The sequence below is a fragment of the Ovis aries genome, chromosome X (assembly GCF_016772045.2).
Source record: "Ovis aries strain OAR_USU_Benz2616 breed Rambouillet chromosome X, ARS-UI_Ramb_v3.0, whole genome shotgun sequence".
Classification (NCBI taxonomy): domain Eukaryota; kingdom Metazoa; phylum Chordata; class Mammalia; order Artiodactyla; family Bovidae; genus Ovis; species Ovis aries.
In genome coordinates, this window is record NC_056080.1 from 1,811,472 (window position 1) to 1,829,964 (window position 18,493).

An 18,493-nucleotide genomic window follows, 5' to 3' on the forward strand; every position below is an offset into this window, starting at 1 on the left:
TTTAGTTGTCCAAACAAGTGCTTTATTTTCTTTTTTTCTAAAAACACTAGTACACTTTTCAGAAAGACAAAATAGAAGGGGATACGTTACTTTTACAAATATAAAGCTGGAAACATGGTTTTAGGTCCAAGGTAGGAGGAATGAGAGAGAACTCATGGCCTCCTATAATTCCAGACTCTCACTGAGTAAATCAACCACAAATGCTGGGGCGTGCAGTCCATGCAGATTATTAACCAAGGAGTGCGATTGAAAGTTCAAAAGTCAATCAGTAAAAACTACAGTTGTCACATAGAAACTGGTTAGCAAGTGTCTACAGAATACCGTAGTAGACACAGTAACTCCGCCTCTTCTGGGATGCCCATGCTCTGACCTCAGAAACCTGTGCAGATGGTACCATGCAGTGACTCTGAAGATGTGAAGAAATTAAGGATCCTCAGACAGAAAATTATCCTGGCTTATCTGGTGGGCCCAGTGGAATTCTGAGGACCCTTATGAGAGGGATGCAGGACGGTCAAAGGTGGGAAAGGGATGTGAGGTAAGAAGCAGAGATTAAAGGATGTGCTTCAAAGGTGGAGAGAGGCGCAATGAGCTTAGCAATGGGGGTGTCCTCTAGAAACTGGAAAAGGCAAAGCACTGGATCCTCCCCCTGGAGTCTCTGGAAAGAACGCTGTCCCATCCCCGATACCTGGATTTTAGCCCAAGGAGACCCACTGCAAACTTCTGATCTCCAGACCTGAAAGATGACACCTGTGGGCTGTGTTAAATACACTAAATGTGTATTTATTTGCTCAAGCAACAATAGGGAACTAATTCCAATATGAGAATGAGCTAATACATGAGTGGAGAAGACTCTCCGAGAGTCCCTTGGACTGCAAGGAGATCCAACCAGTCCCTTCTGAAGGAGATCAACCCTGGGATTTCTTTGGAAGGAATGATGCTAAAGCTGAAACTCCAGTACTCTGGCCACCTCATGTGAAGAGTTGACTCATTGGAAAAGACCCTGATACTGGGAGGGATTGGGGGCAGGAGAAGAAGGGGACAACAGAGGATGAGATGGCTGTATGGCATCACTGACTCGATGGACACAAATCTGGGTGAACTCCGGGAGTTGGTGATGGACAGGGAGGCCTGGCGTGCTGCGATTCATGGGGTCGCAAAGAGTTGGACACCACTGAGCGATTGAACTGAACTAAACTGAATACATGACTGAATAAGTGGATGGGTGGATAAATAAATGGATAGTTAAATTTGTACAGGGTACACATTTATAGATACATCTATCAGTAAAACTTAGATACATCTATGAATAAAACTTACAGATAGATCTATCAATAAAACTCAGATCTATCAATAAAACAGATACATCTAACAATAAAACTTATAGATACATTGATAAAACTTACTGATATGTTATCAATAGCACTTATAGATACATCTATCAATAGAACTTTCAGATACATCTATCAATAAAACTTACAGAGACATCTATCAATAAAACTTATAGATACATCAATAAAACTTACAGATACATCTATCAATAGAACTTATAGATACATCTGTCAATAGAACTTATAGATACTCCAAGAAAACCAATAGATAAATCTATCCATAGAACTTATAGACATATCTGTCAATAGAACTTACAGATGCATCAATAAAACTTACAGACACATCTATTAATTGAACTTACAGATACATCTATCAATAAAACTTACAGATACATGTATTAAAAAATCTTATAGACACATCTATCAGTAAAACTTAGATACATCTATCAAAAAATCTTACAGATACATCTCTCCATAAAACTAATAGATACATCAATAAAACTTACAGATAGATCTATCAATAGAACTTAGACACATCTATCAAAAAAATCTTATAGACACATCAAAAAATCTTATAGACACATCTATCAATAAAACTTATAGATTACCAGTAAAACTTACAGATATAGGTTTATAGATCAATTTACAAAGAAATGTGCATGAGGTGCCTCCTTAAGCCTGGAGGAGCACCACCGAGGTCCCGGGGTTGCCATGACTACGTGTTGCGTACAGCCATCATTTCTGGACACACTGTCAGCTGATACCGCAAGTCTTAGCTCTCTCCATCAACATCATCACTGCATACATTCATTTAAACTAGGGGAAGGCAACAGAGAGGTGTCCCCCTCAGTATTTGCTTTAACACACTTGATTAAATTGTTTCTGACTTCTGAGTATTCCTACGCTCCTGGCTTGATAGGGAGCAGTAGGATGGTTTCTTAGTATTACCCAAATTTCCCATCATCACAGCCCCAAATCACATGCCAGCCACTTTACAAGGAACGAGAACCAGCCAGTTGGCATCCTTAGCTGGAAGTGAGTACCAAGCCTTTTCGTGAGACTGTAACCCCGTTTTATTAATTTAACTTGTGGGTGGCCTAAAACTTCTCTCTTCAGACCACGACTGCAGGTTCCACTTCTCGGGGAATATCTTCATTCATCGATGCTTCTCAACTGTGCTGAGAGCTTCTCTGGTGGTGCAGTGGTTAAGAATCCGTCGGCCAATGTGGGACACGTGGGCTCCATCCCCGATCCAGGAAGACCCCACGTGCTGCAGAGCAACGAAGCCCGTGCACAGCAGCTCCCGAGCCTGTGTTGTGGGGCCTGGGAGCCACAGCTACTGAGCCTGAACTCAGGAGCTCATGTTCCACAACGAGAGAAGCCGCCACAGTGAGAAACCCACTCACCACCACGAGGGAAAGCTTACCCGCACAGCCATAAATAAATAAACATTCCTTTTTTTAATACTTGAAAAATAAAGTAAAATACGTTGAAAAAAAAAAAAATCATATATTTGAAGCCGGGTCTTACTTATCTCAATGGAAGTGAAATAGAAAGAGGTAAGGATAGAACCTCAGTTCTACTTCTAACTCCAGGCAGGAGTTTCCACTCTGGGTGCATATTCACGTCAACTGTGGGGGCCTCAGAAAGCAGAGAGCCATCTTCCACAACCCTCCGCCCCCCAGCACCGGGTGAGACTCTCTAGGTGTGGTGCCCCACCAACAACATTTGTACAAACAACTCTAGTGGTTGCACATGTGCAACCAGGCTGAAGGAAAAATGACTTCAAGCAACTATGGTATTGAGACCCTACAGGTGGTGCGGGTCCAGTGAATATGGAGATTTTCTAGCCATGTTTTATCACACCTGTAACACAAGCAGTGACTAACACCTCATTCTTCCTCTCTGCTGAAAGCTGTCCCTAACGTATACTTTCTCGTCTTTAACATGCCATATGCTCCATAAATGTTCTCACAGATATTACTAAATCTGACCCTAAAATTACTCTTGAAATTGATTCATAATTATAGAATAGGGATACTGGGCCTATTTATGAATTGTAAGACTGGACTTTCCTAAGAATCTGTTCAGTTCAGTCGCTCAGTCGTGGCCAACTCTGTGACCCCATGGACCGCAGCACGCAAGGCCTCCCTGTCCATCACCAACTCCCAGAACTTGCTCGAACTCATGTCTATCGAGTGGCTGATGCCACCCAACCATCTCCTCCTCTGTCATGCCCTTCTCCTCCTGCCTTCAATCTTTCCCAGGATCAGGGTCTTTTCTGATGAGTTGGCTCTTCGCATCAGGTGGCCAAAGGATTGGAGCTTCAGCTCCAAGAAGCTTCTTATTCTTCCTAAGAATAGTCAGGCTGAAATCAGGCATGGCATCACCAAGTCCAAGCACTAAAAGTACTGAGCCTGTGCTATAAGGCCTGGGGGCCACAAGCACTGAAGCTTGAGCTCCATAGAGCCCCTCCCTGCTCAGCAACAGGAGAAGCCACTAAGAGAAGCCCCTGATCAGTGCATCTAGAGAAAGGGCCACATAGCAACAGAGATGCAACACCTCCAAAGACAAATAAATATTAAAAAAAAGAATTTATGCACTAACAGATATATACATATTTCATTCCATTGAAAGATTCATGAAGCTGAATTGCTTTCTGAAAGCACTTTTCCAAATCAACTGGCCCTTCTTCTGAATAGATATAAGCAAAAAGGTAACACAAGAAAGTACTGAGTCTTGGGACGTCTTATGGAAACACACAAATGAACTTTACGGCCAAGCCAACAAATTTCAAAATACGTTGCTGTTGTTCAGTCACTAAGTCGTGTCCGACTCTGCAATTGCATGGATGGCAGTATGCCAAAATATTGAACTGTGTAAAAATAGAGCTTATTCTAATTTTCCCCCCAATTTTATTTTTTCCCTCTATTTTTTTACCATATCTGTCCAAAGAGCTAATTATCTTGTGAACGTCAGAACATTTTTCTCCATGGTAAATTCACCTTAAATGCTGAATTATGTGGAAGTTCCAGCAGGCGTTGCTTATTTAATTGAATGATTTCCCCCAGCTCTCTCTCTCATGGTTCTCATCTTTGGAACAATTTCAAATTATCCATATTTTCAGACATCTGGTCAGCTCCTGATCGTAGTCGTACAGGTGCAATCTAATACAGTGAGCATCCCCACATCACCTGAAAAGATCAAAGGGGCCACTGCCTTTCCAGTTCATGTATCTAGTTTCTCCACTCCATCCTCCACACTGGAAAGGATTCCTGAAAAGTTATTCTGCAAAATAATGCCATTTGCTGCAACACGGATGGACCTAGAAATTCTCATACTGAGAGTGGTCAGTCGGACAAAGATGGAGAAATATCAGATGACATTCCTTATACGTGGAATCTAAAAAGGAATGATAGAAATGAATGTACTTACAAACACAAAGAGATTCACACACCGAAAGAGTGAAGTAACAGTTGCTGGGGGAAGGGATTCTTGGGGACATGGACACACTGCTGCATTTAATATGGAGAACCAGCATGGTTCTGCTAGACAACATAGGGAACTCTGCTTAATACTCTGTAATAACCTTATGGTTCCCAGGGGGAAGGATGGGGGAAGGGATAGTCAGGGAGTTTTGGATGGACATGGACACACTGCTGTATTTAACATGCAGAACTAACAAGGACCTGCTGGTCAGCACAGGGAACTCTGCTCAATACTCTGTAATAACCTTATGGTTTTCAGAGGGAAGAATGGGGGAAGGGATAGTCAGGGAGCCTGGGATGGACATGGACACACTGCTGTATTTCACATGGAGAACCAGCAAGGACCTGCTGTCCAGCACACGGAACTCTGCTCAATACTCTGTAATAACCTTATGGTCACCAGGGGGGAAGGATGGGGGAAGGGATAGTCAGGGAGTTTGGGATGGACATGGACACACTGCTGTATTTAACACAGAGAACCAACAAGGAGTTACTGTATAGGAAAAAAAAAAGATAAGTCATTTTGCAGTACTTAAACATTTTTGAGTGAGTGACGGACGGAATGTCAATGTGCCCCATTCACATTCCCTTATCCAAGGATCGCTGGAGGAGATTCTTCTGAGGTTGACTAGCCGATCTTAATAGCACTCATCTTCCACGCCTGAGATCGTGGTACTGCCCAGGGATAGACGGGCGAGCGTTGAGAACATACGCTTCAGCAGCACTGTTCATAAAATTCAAGTTACAAACCTTCCTCTGCGATTTCCATGGCATCCTCTTTCTCTGCACGCAGTCTCCATTTCCATGTAACTCTTTAAAGAGATGACACCAAAGTGTATCCATCCAAAAAGGATTGTTAAAAAGGAAAAAAAAAATGAGCATTTTTCTCAGCATCTTGAGGCAGAATATGTCTTCTCACTGGAAGTTTAAGATCATAAATATTTTTGTACACATTTGGGTAGAAGGGGAAGATATGTAATTATGCATGTGACTGCTGACCTGATTTTCTGCTTTCGCTGACTACGGAGAACAAAAGTTTCTGTGTTTTTGTAAAACAAAATGACTCCGTGAAAAGGATACAGTGCATTAAATACATTAAAATACAAACTATTCTCAGTTTGGACCATGAAAAGGATTACAAGCTACACTTAATTATTTTCAGACTAAAATCAGTAAGTATGTGTTATACTGTGTATGTGCTATGCTTAGTCGCTCAGGCGTGTCTGACTCTTTGCGACCCCATGGGCTGTAGCCCGCCAGGCTCCTCTGTCCACGGGGATTCTCCAGGCAAGAATACTGGAGTGGATTGCCATGCCCTTCTCCAGGGGATCTTCCAACCCAGGGAACGAAGCCACATCTCCCACAGATGCAGATTCCCTAAAGATTCTTTATCGCCTGAGCCACCATGGAAACCCTATACTGTGTGTATATATATTCTCCAGTTAAATGTATGAACTGCCTTATAGTCCCACAAAAAATCTATCGAGTAACAACAACAATGGAAAAGAATTACAGTGCTTCTCATTATATTTATAAGACACTGATTCAACTAGTGGTTAATGTGGAAGTCATTTTTCTACTGCTTCCAGCAAGCACAAATAACGATGACCATACAGTTTAGTAAACAAGTCCTTTTGTGAAAATTTACATGTATATAAAAGACAGGAGAGAACTTCATCTATGTATTAACAGACACAAATAGTTTGGCCACCTGATGCGAAGAGCTGACTCACTGGGAAAGATCCTGATGCGGGGAAAGATTGAAGGCAGGAGGAGAAGGGGACGACAGAGGATGAGATGGTTGGATGGCATCACCCACTTGATGGACATGAGTCTGGGTAAACTGTGGGAGTTGGTGATGGACAGGGAGGCCTGGCGTACTGCAGTCCACGTGGCTGCAAAGAGTCGGACACGACCGAGCAAATGAACTGAACTGAAAGGTGGAAAAGGCGTGGGTGATTTTCCATGGATGAAGCAGAGCACAGAGGATTTTTCAGGCAGAGGAACTACCCTGTGAGAGTCTATAATGACGGATACGTGACTATACATTCGTCCAAGCCCACTGAATGGACAGATCTGAAGAGTGAACCCTACGTTAAACAATGGACTTTGAGTGATTATGATGTGTCAAAATGAGGGGTCATCTTTGATATTATAAAAATGCACCATTTTTTGTTTAAAAAAAAAAATAGTAGCATTCCATGATGTCGATAATGGGAGAAGTCATACACATAACAAGGCAGGAAATACATGTACCTCTGTGATGCCCTCTTGACTTTGATGTAAACCTAACACGTTGAATAAGAAATAGCGTCTAAAAGAAAATAAACACCAGGTCACAATCCCACTCATACTTCTACCGTAGGGATTCTAAGGGCCAGTATCCCAGAGTGTGGAGACAACTGGAGATCTTCTCGTGGTGGTAGTAAGCTGGACATGGCTACGCTGAGTGTTCTAACAGTAACTGCTTCTAGCCACGCTGCTGCTGCTGCTGCTGCTGCTGCTGCTGCTAAGTCGCCTCAGTCGTGTCCAACTCTGTGCGACCCCGTAGACGGCAGCCCACCAGGCTCCCCCGTCCCTGGGATTCTCCAGGCAAGAACACTGGAGTGGGCTGCCGTTTCCTTCTCCAATGCATGAAAGTGAAAAGTGAAAAGTGAAAGTGAAGTTGCTCAGTCGTGTCCGACTCTTAGCGACCCCATGGACTGCAGCCCATCAGGCTCCTCCGTCCCTGGAATTCTCCAGGCAAGAACACTGAAGTGGGTTGCCATTTCCTTCTCTAATGCATGAAAGGGAAAAGTAAAAAGTGAAAGTGAAGTCGCTCAGTCGTGTCCGACTCTTAGCAACCCCATGGACTGCAGCCCACCAGGCTCCTCCGTCCATGGGATTTTCCAGGCAAGACTACTGGAGTGGGGTGCCATTTAGCCATATTCCTCTATATTCTTGTTATTTTATTCCTGAATCTTCAGTGTATTTCGTTACTTTAAAAATCATTGTTTTAGGGCCTTGGAGAATTAAGGAAAATATGTGCGTCCCTGCTAGGAGAGAAACCATGGGGTCGCAAAGAGTCGGACACGACTGAGCGACTGAACTGAACTGAGGACAGAAACCGGTTGCATAGAGTGATGCTCTGGAGAAACCGGTTATCCACAGCACAAGTGACCTGCCAGACTCCAGCAGCGGTCTACATGATCAGGAGAACTGCTGTATACAGTAGGGGAAAGTGTAACAGGTCTGTGGGAGGGAAACCCAAAGGAAGAATGGCTTTCTTGCAGCTTACGGAATGCAGCTTCATAGTTTTTGTAATTTGGATATTAAAGAAAATATGACTTTAAAAGAAAACCCAGAACACCAGGGAGGATGACTCTGGGTTTAAGCAGTGTACAGTCACAAGTGGATACGTCAGCACTGGCCACTGTTCTGAGAATCAGTGAAACTGGCTCCTTCACAACGCTGAGCTGTGGCTCTTGAAATGGCCATTGCAAACAGTGGATCTCAGATTCCAGGGATGGATACAGCACGTCTCCTCAGAGTCACGGAGGCTCCAACTTTTTCCAAATACAGAGTGAGAACTGCTGAACATCTCTTCAGATTCTCTGGGGTTTTTTCTTTTTAATTTAATGAATATTTATTAAACATTGATTCGAGGGTATTACTATGCTGGTAGTTACTTTGTTAATTGGAAAAGTCAACAAAAGTAATGGTCTAAAAAACAGAAAACCAAAGTGAAACTGAAAATGTATACAACATTCATTCTTCCATATCTTGATGTATGTGTGTGTGTGTGTGTGTGTGTGTGTGTGTGTGTGTGTGTGTTTTCATGTATGTCTCTTCAACCCTAAAAGAAACCAATCCTGAATATTCATTGGAAGGGTTGATGCTGAAGCTCCAATACTTCGGCCACCTGATGCAAAGGGCTGACTCACTGGAAAAGACCCTGATGGTGGGAAAGATTGAAGGCAGGAGGACAAGGGGACGACAGAGGACGAGATGGTTGGATGGCATGATCGACTCAATGGACGTGAATTGAGCAAACTCTGAGAGATAGTGAAGGAGAGACCGGGAGGCCTGGCGTGCTGCAGTCCACCGGGTCACAAAGAGTCAGACACAAGTAAGCAACTGAACAACAGCTCTTAGCTTGAGCTTAGTATCTTTTTTCTTTCCGATTAGCCTCACCTCTCATTACTTGCTTCTTCTTCAAAGACACTGGTGAAGGAATTTAAACCCAGATTTCTGAGAGAGATTATAGTATTATTAAATGTCCAAGCTTTTCTTTTCCCTAGATTGGAATATGTCTAGGATCAATATCATATGCTTACTTCTTATGTTTAGAGAAATGATATGTTACCTGGGGACTCTAATGGGTCTCTGAAGACTGAAAATTAGTCATTAAAATATTATCTAATGTCAATTCATCAACAGGACGGACATTCTCCTTATGGGTTACTTTTTTCTTTCCTTATATGATACCTACAGGATTAATTTAAGAAGGATAAAATCAGAGACAATTAGAGACATCAAAATCAGAGCCAAGTGAATCTGTAGTTTGAGGTTCAATACATAAGCCAGACGTTTTACAAAGGAATGGACTAGGGGATTATAGGAAAGGAAAATGCCACAACACTTTAGGAAAGGAGCATTTCAAGACTCACGAAGAAATGTTCAACATCATTGATAAAGCACTTGCCGTATTATGCCACTTGACAGAGCGTTTTATTGATAACTGGCACTAATAACGGTTGTGCTCAATACGGGTGTCTACGATCATTGTAACAAGAAGAAAGGGAATTTTGGCGGGCTATGTGAAATGCTGAGATCACACTACTGGAGGGATGACGGGGGACTAAGTGTGAGGCATTTCCTTACGTATCTGCTCTCGTGTCTTGTATCATAACGTTTTACTCATGCTCTTGAAATGATAATCCCAGTAACCTCCCACCTAAACCTTTATCGAAAAGAAACTGTTAACAAATCGAAAGCTGAGTGCATGGGAATATTCATAACGGTAAAAACTGTCAAATACCCACAGAAGGGAAGAGTCAGTAAAGTTTGGTATATTAATCAAAACACAAGAGTTAACTTACAATTTATAATCATTAAATTCATTTGGTATTATAGAAAATGATGCTGATAAACCATGAAATTAAAAGACGCTTACTCTTTGGAAGGAAAGTTATGACCAACCTAGACAGCATATTCGGAGAAGGCAATTGCACCCCACTCCAGTACTCTTGCCTGGAAAATCCCATGGGACGAGGAGCCTGGTGGGCTGTAGTCCATGGGGTTGCTGAGAGTCGAACACGACTGAGCGACTTCCCTTTCACTTTTCACTTTCATGCATTGGAGAAGGAAATCGCAACCCACTCAAGTGGGTTTCGCCTGGAGAATCCCAGGGAAGGGGGAGCCTGGTGGGCTGCCATCTACGTGGTTGCACAGAGTCGGACATGACTTAAGTGACTTAGCTTAGCTTGGACGGCATATTCAAAAGCAGAGACATTACTTTGTCAACCAAGGTCCATCTAGTCAAGGCTTTGGTTTTTCCAGTGGTCATGTATGGATGTGAGAGTTGGACTATAAAGAAATCTGAGCGCTGAAGAATTGATGCTTTTGAACTGTGGTGTTGGAGAAGACTCTTGAGAGTCCCTTGGACTGCAAGGAGATGCAACCAGTCCATCCTAAATGAAATCAGTCCTAAATATTCATTGAAAGGACTGATGGTGAAGCTCCCATACTTTGGCCACCTGATGCAAAGAGCTGATGCATTGGAAAAGACCCTGATGCTGGGAAAGATTGAAGGTGGGAGGAGAAGGGGGAGACAGAGGATGAGATGGTTGGATGGCATCACCGACTTGATGGACATGAGTTTGAGCAAGCTCCAAGAGTTGGTGATGGACAGCAAAGCCTGGCGTGCTGCAGTCCATGGGGTCACAAACAGTCAGACACAACTGAGCAATTGAACTGAATGATAATTTGTAAAATTAGACATATAACTTAAGCAACCTTTAAAAATCATTAGAATGTGATTTTCAGTTCAGTCGCTTAGTATCTCTGCTTTTTAATATGCTGTCTAGGTTGGTCATAACTTTCCTTCCAAGGAGTAAGTGTCTTTTAATTTCATGGCTGCAATTGCCATCTGCAGTGATTTTGGAGCCCCCCAAAATAAAGTCTGACACTGTTTCCACTGTTTCCCCATCTATCTGCCATGAAGTGATGGGACCAGATGCCATGATCTTTGTTTTCTAAATGTTGAGCTTTAAGCCAACTTTTTCACTCTCCTCTTTCACTTTCATCCAGAGGCTCTTTAGTTCTTCTTCACTTTCTTCCATAAGGGTGGTGTCATCTGCATATCTGAGGTTATTGATATTTCTCCCGGCAATCGGCAATCTTGATTCCAGCTTGTGCTTCCTCCAGCCCAGTGTTTCTCGTGATGTACTCTGCATATAAGTTAAATAAGCAGGGTGACAATATACAGCCTCAACGTACTCCTTTTCCTATTTGGAACCAGTCTGTTTTAGAATGTGATTTTGTAGAATGTGAGAATTCTGATTATTATTTTTGCTTTGGCAGGGATCAAACCATTTTATTGAGAGGCTTTGAGCTTTTGACACTGAAAATACTAGCTTTAGTTGTGTGTAATTTTAACATAGTGAAAATATCCAAAGAAACCCATTTAGATGTGATTAATAAAACAGAGACCCATTAAGTCCAGAGTCTTGTAATAGAAAAAAATTATAATGCCATTAATGTACCTTTTTGCCATTTAACAAACTCCAGAGAAAGTGTGAAGTGTCTTTTCGCTATAAGTGACCTTTGCATTTTGGGAATTGTTGGTGTAACCTCTCTGAATAGGCTTCATTATCTGAAAAGGGGTAGGTTTGGAGTCAGTCCTTAAATTGCCTTCAGTGGTAACATTCTCTGAATTTTATAAATCCGAGGAGGAAAATATACAAGAAGAAACAAACTCACCAGCATGGAAAAATGTATAACAAAAGAACAGTTTTAGAGTCAGTGAGATAATCAAAAACATTGAACTGGGACCATTTCAGCTCAGGATAAATGACATAGGTCTGTATAGACGTGTAAGAGGAAAGATAATTCATTTCTCTATTGATGGATTCTTGGAAAGTTTCCAATGTAGGGGCTGGAAATCAAATATCCAAATGGAAAATCTACTGAAACGTTAACCCAGACAATGGCCAAAAAAAGCCGGGTAGGACATGAAGGATGCAGATACAGTCACGTGGAATGAACTGCTTAAGACTCCCTTCGCTATCTTGAAACCTCTTTCTTGCCTGTATTTGTACACTCAAACCCTTTGTAAGAGGGGTGGTCAGAAGCCAGTACCACTGTGTTCAACATTAACGAAGGACACTAATCAACTCCAGGACCTTCAAACCAAGCGATGACACCGCCTGACGCACTGAACTTACTGGTAAGCAGCTGTGTTCTCTTCCAAATACTCTTTATATTCTTCCCAGCTGTGAAGGCCACGACTCACATAGGAAGTGACATCTAATACAACTCCATGTGGCCACAGACTACGCTTGATGATAAAGTCGCAGCATCTTAGGAGTATGACTTAAGGGGTCATCATCAACACGGACCTATTTGAATAATTACAGACGCTCTTTCTGGTCTTGGATAAGACTTAAGTCTCACTAGTTTACAAAGTGCCCAGTCTAGATGGCATCTACACCTCACATCTAGTATTAGGAAAGTGGAAGTGGAAGTCTAAGTGAAAGTCGCTCAGTCGTGTCTGACTCTTTGCAATCCCACGGACCATAAAGTCCATGGAATTCTCCAGGCCACAATACTGGAGTGGGTAGTCTTTCCCTTCTCCAACGGGATCTTCCCAAACCAGGGATCGAACCCAGATCTCCTGCATTGCAGGCAGATTCTTTACCAGATGAGCCATAAGGGAGGCCCAGGAGGTTCTAAGAAATGGTCCAAAACAAGTATACTGACCGGTCTTCTGGACTCTCATGAGAGAATGAACTTGATACATTCTTCCAAGGAAGCCAAGAAGGAAAGTAATTTCGGAATTCTGGGTTTGTGCAGCGGCCTAGACATAAATTTCTTTTAAAGGGATTGAATTTCATCTTGTCTCAAGAAACTAAAATAACAGGAAATAAGTAAGACCAAGAAATGAATTTAAAAGTGGGTAAGTTACAGAAGTTTTACATAAACCATTAGAACAGCACAGTATGATTTATAAATGTCTCCAGTGTTATTGGAAAACCAAACAGGTATTGTATTTTCCTAGCTTCGACTTGAGGCAAATTGGCAGAGATCCTTACGTCCAAACTTGGCCACCAGGGAAACCCTGAGCCACCAGGTAAGCCCCTTGATTTTTCTCATTATCATTTTTAGAGTCTATTTTCTTGATGTGGACTAGCCTACAAAGGATTTCTTTACCAAGTTATTGGTCATTTTATTGCTTGAATCTGAGAGGTCTCGAACTCTTTCAAAATTCAGAAAAATTTCACTACTGGCTGTTGCATTAATACTGACCCTCTTGCAACCATCGTGAATTTTAAATAACTTCAATGAACTTACAAGAAGCTTGTGTAATTTATGTTCTGATGTATTTTGGCCCAAACACTGCAGCATTGAACCTGTGTCTCCTGAACTGGCAAGCAGATGCTTTACCATCTCAGTGAACAGGGATCTGGAGGGCAAGACCCTCTTTCGCAAATGCCAATATTCATAACCTAGTATCCAGTTTTATTTTTCAGGCACTTAGATGATGCCTTTTGAGGACCTGGAAGTTCTCTGTTCCTGGAACTATTAACACACGGCTGGATTTACAAGTAGTGGAAATGGAACAGCAAGTTTCCAAACGGTGGCCAATTTGAGTCTACAAAATCTCTCTAAAAAAAAAAAAAAAAAGAATTCCATGGAATTCTCCAGGCCAGAATACTGAAATGGATAGCCATTCCCTTCTCCAGGAAATCTTCCCCACCCAGGGATCGAACCCAGCTCTCCCACATTGCAGGGAGATTCTTTACCAGCTGAGCCACCAAGGAAGCCCAGAAAATATATCTAACATCCCACCAAATGCTCACCTAGTCTAAGGTTCTGTGAATCTAAGGATCCGTGTCTTTGCCTGGTTTACATTTTAAATCCTCCTTGGGGAATACAAGGTCTCACCTTTATTTCTAGGGAGCCAGTAAATACAGAACGGAGAGCTTAGGGGTTGACTCAACGTGCAGATGACATGTTACTGAGATGTCTCAGATCTTACGGACAAACCCGAGCTTGAGCTTTTGTGGCCAACCCAATACAGAGTCTTGGGGCCTCGTCCTGAGAGTCTCCCTGCTTTCTCTGCAGCATGGAAGCTGGATTTCTTCCATGAGAGGCTCAGGGATTTACAGCATCACAAACACGACATCTGTCACCCTCCCTGAGACTGAGGCGTGGGCTGGAACAGCATCACGCGGCTGATTTCATGGGTGAAGTAAGGTCACAGAGAGCCCAGGTCCAGGAGGGAAGAGGCTATGTGAGGGCTGGCATACATGCTGTGGTTCATTGGAAGTCATCTCCGGGTGCGTGCACGCTCGGTCACTCAGGTGTCACGTTGCCACCCCATGGACTGTAGCCCCTCTAGGCTCCTCTGTCCATGGGATTTCCCAGGCAAGCATACTGGAGCGGGGTTGCCATTTCTTTCTCCAGGGGATCTTCCCGACCCAGCGATCGAACCTCTATCTCTTATGCTGGCAGACAGATCCTTTACCACTGAGCTACTAGAGATGCCCATCTTCAGGACCTATATCTGGTTTCCAAATACTCAGTTCTCTTCCAAAACACCAAAGTCATGTCATTCCAGAGTCAAGGGTGGGATGAATTTGCAAAAGTGCGTCCCCTAAGAACCTTCAGGTGCAGACGGATTTACTTGGGCGCGGCTCCTTTTGATCTGAAGGCACGTGAACCAAAAAGATGAGTCATTTGCCTCTTGGGTTTAAACACACAACCGTGAGACAGGGACAGAAGTCGGAGAATGGCCACAGACACCTCAGTATGAACACTCAAGTTTCATACAGACTTTTCAACCGTGTGAAGACCCTTAGAACAACTGACTGTCAACAGTGCCCTTCCGAGCACCCAGATTTTTGTTCTCATGTACCTTTTCCTCTTTCAAGAGGCCAGAGCTTCTTGGAGAAATGACTGGTTCTCATTCAGGGTCAGGAGATAAACAAGATGAGACCAGGCCATCTGCACAAATCAAGAGAAATAACGATATCAAAGACAAGCAGGGTTACGTCAGAAACACTCAGTGGCCAAGCGGAAGGAACCTGCACATGTTGATGATGAACCAATTTCAGCTTCAGTAAGTAAGGACAGATCTGTAGCTGAGTGAAAACTCACAAGTATATTTCAGTTCAGTCGCTCAGTCCTGTCTGACTCTTTGTGACCCCATGGACTGCAGAACGCCAGGCTTGCCTATCCATCACATACTCCTGGAGATTACTCAAACTCATGTCCATTGAGTTGGTGATGCCATCCAACCATCTCATCCTCTGTCATCCCCTTCTCCTCCTGCCTTCAATCTTTCCCAGCATCAGGGTGTCTTCGAATGAGTTAGCTCTTTGCATCGGGTGGTCAAAGTATTGGAGCTTCAGCATCAGTCCTTCCAATGAATATTCAAGACTGATTTCCTTTAGGACTGACTGGTTGAATCTCCTTGCAGTCCAAGGGACTCTCAAGAGTCTTCTCCAACACCACAGTTCCAAAGCATCAATTCTTCGGCACTCAGCCTTCTTCACAGTCCAACTCTCACATCCATACATGACTAGTGGGAAAACCATAGCCTTGACTAGACGGACCTTTGTTAGTAAGTAATAATGTCTCTGCTTTTGAATACGCTGTCTAGGTTGGTCGTAACTTTTCTTCCAAGGAGCATGCGTCTTTGAATTTCATGGCTGCAATCACCATCTGCAGAGGTTTTGGAGCCCAAGAAAATAGTCTGTCACTGTTTCCACTGTTTCCCCATCTATTTCCCATGAAGTGATGGGACCAGATGCCATGATCTAGTTTTCTGAATTTTGAGTTTTGAGCCAACTTTTTCACTCTCCTCTTTCACTTTCTTCAAGAGGCTCTCTAGTTCTTATTCACTTTCTGCCATAAGGGTGGTATCATCTGCACATCTGAGGTTATTGATATTTCTCCCAGCATTCTTGATTGCAGCTTGTGCTTCATCCAGCCCTGCATTTCTCAAGATGTACTCTGCATAAGTTAAATAAGCAGGATGACAATATACAGCCTTGACATACTCCTTCCCGATGTGGAACCAGTCTGTTGTTCCATGTCCAGTTCTAACTGTTGCTGCTTGAGTTGCATACAGGTTTCTATTTAGATCCATGAATTTTTACATACATTTAAAAAATCTAACTAGCTGATTATACTGTGAAGATGAGAGGTGCCAATTTTTCAGTTTGAAAATCTAAATTTGTGTCTTACTTTTTCCCACATAAGCAACAGAACGTGAGCTGAGATTTACATTTTCGCTGCAGTTAGATAACTGAATAAATTAGATGATCGGATTAGGGGACCTCCTTGGTGGTCCAGTGGTTAAGAATCCACATTTCAATGCAAGGGACATGGGTACCACCCCTGGTCAGGGAACTAAGATCCCACATGGCGTGAGGAACTCAGCCTCTCATGCACCACAACCAGAAAAACCGCTGCGCTGCAATGCAGAACCCAACACAGCCAAAAAAATAAAAAATCATCTCTACAAGGAGAGATCTTAGTTAGTCTAATCCCGTTCAATGATCAGAAATTCCCCTCAGTTTGTAAAAGCGGTGTTAGGATAGACAGAACGTTCGACCCAGCATAGAGCAAATGGCGGGCCTCCCCGGTGATCAGTGGTAGAGAAGCTGCCTGCCAGTGCGCAACACGGAGGAGACATGGGTTCGATCCCTGGGTCGGGAAGACCTCCTGGAGAAGGGCATGGCAACCCACTCCAGGATTCTTGCCTGGAGAATTCCCAGGACACAGGAGACTGGCGGGCCACAGTCCACGGGGTGGCAAAGAGTCGGACACGACTGAGCGAGGAAACAACCGCCAATCGTAAGAGGAGAGGACGTTCTCCGGGAAGACAGGCTGCCTGGTGAAGCCAGCGTGCTAGAGACAGACATGAAAAGACCAATGGAGCCCAAGCGGAGAGGGGAGAGAGGGGAGGGACACAGCTCTGCTTCTTCCCTTCCGCCTGTTTCTCTGGCTCCCAGGAACTGAGCAGAAAGGAAAACCAAAGAGAAGCCAGGGCGCCTGAGAGCTCACAAATGAGCTGACCGCTCAGAGAGCCCCATGAGACGTTCCCCTGCCCACCCTTGCAGAAGAGACGTTGAGATCAGAGGCCCTCACTGTTTCACTTTCTGCGAGGGGGTGCGGAAACACCTCAGGTCAAACAGTCAGGTCTGGCCTGAAGGAGAACCAAGCTGATTGTGCAGTGGGAGGAAAGGCTGCAAGGTTTTCACATGAATTCAGAGAACAAACTCTAAGGGGCTTAGAGTAGCCCCTTCCTGGGGGAGAAGTCATCCCTACAGAAAAGAGTAGAATTATGCCAGGCAAAGCATGATAAAATTATGCCAGGAAAAGCATGGTAAAATTATGCCAAGCAAAGCACGGTAGAATTATGTCCAGGCAAAGCACGGTAAAATTATGCCAGGCAAAGCACAGCATGTCCCAGAAGACCACAGACACACCCTCCTCGAATTCAAGGGCTCACGATAACTTAGTATTTATTAATAAAACCCATTCCATGGCGGGGGGTGGGGGGCACAGGGGAAGGATGTTGACAAGCATTTGTTCACATCAGTAAAAGTAGAATCTCTGGACAGGGCTACCCATGACAAACACGGTAAAAATGGAACAATAAACCAAGGATCTCTGAGAACATAGGAGGCTACACAGGTGTCGTGGAAACTGCTCTACGAGCCTGAAAAAAATTGTGACCAGGTTTTGCGATCACAATGTATAGTTACCACTGTTGTCACTGGTAACTCTGGAAGACAGAAAATGTGCCTAACCCATGGGTACACCAGCACAGAGATCTAAACACAAATCACTACAAGAGTCATCTGGTCCTTACTAACTGCATTTGAGAAGGTACCACAATATCATGGAATAGATGCAGAAAGAGCAGGCTAACTGCAGACAGAATTTACAGACAAATCGAGACTCTGGGAACAGCAAAATAAGAGAACAAACATGTGACTTAACGCCACCCTGTTTAGTAAGAAAAAGACTCCCCCAAAAAAGTTAAAAGCCTGTGTCGGACAATCCAGCAAGCTACCAGGAAGTTATAGCCTCGGGTACACACCAAAGCAAACTGGGCTTCCCTGACAGTTCAGTTGGTAAAAAGTCCACCTGCAATGAAAGAGAACCCGGTTTGATCCCTGGATTGGGAAGATGCCCTGGAGAAAGGAAAGGCCACCCACTGCAGTATTTTGTCCTGGAGAATTCAATGGACTGTATAGTTCATGGGGTCACAAAGAGCTGGACACACAACAGCGACTTTCACTTTCACACACCAAAGCAGGAGTACTGCAGTAAAACCTATGATAAGACTTCAGAGGTGCTTAAGACAGGCCTAGGAGAACCTCCTGGCCGGGCAAAACAGCCACTAGGAACGTGAGGAATGTGTTTTAGCACAGCCTCACATACTCCGAGTCATGACTG

General features: G+C 43.5%; 1 long non-coding RNA gene across 10 annotated transcripts in view; it reads right to left on the bottom strand.

The window, feature by feature from the left end:
- LOC105605336 (uncharacterized) overlaps positions 1-18,493 on the bottom strand; it is a 327,912-nt gene that overhangs the window by 108,698 nt on the left and 200,721 nt on the right. For 7 of the 10 annotated variants that reach the window (XR_009598764.1, XR_009598763.1, XR_009598761.1 and 4 more), the window contains one exon: positions 1-18,493. This exon is cut by the window's right edge. The exons of the other annotated variants lie outside the window; for them this stretch is intronic. This is a non-coding gene — a long non-coding RNA (uncharacterized LOC105605336). 10 annotated transcript variants of the gene reach the window in all.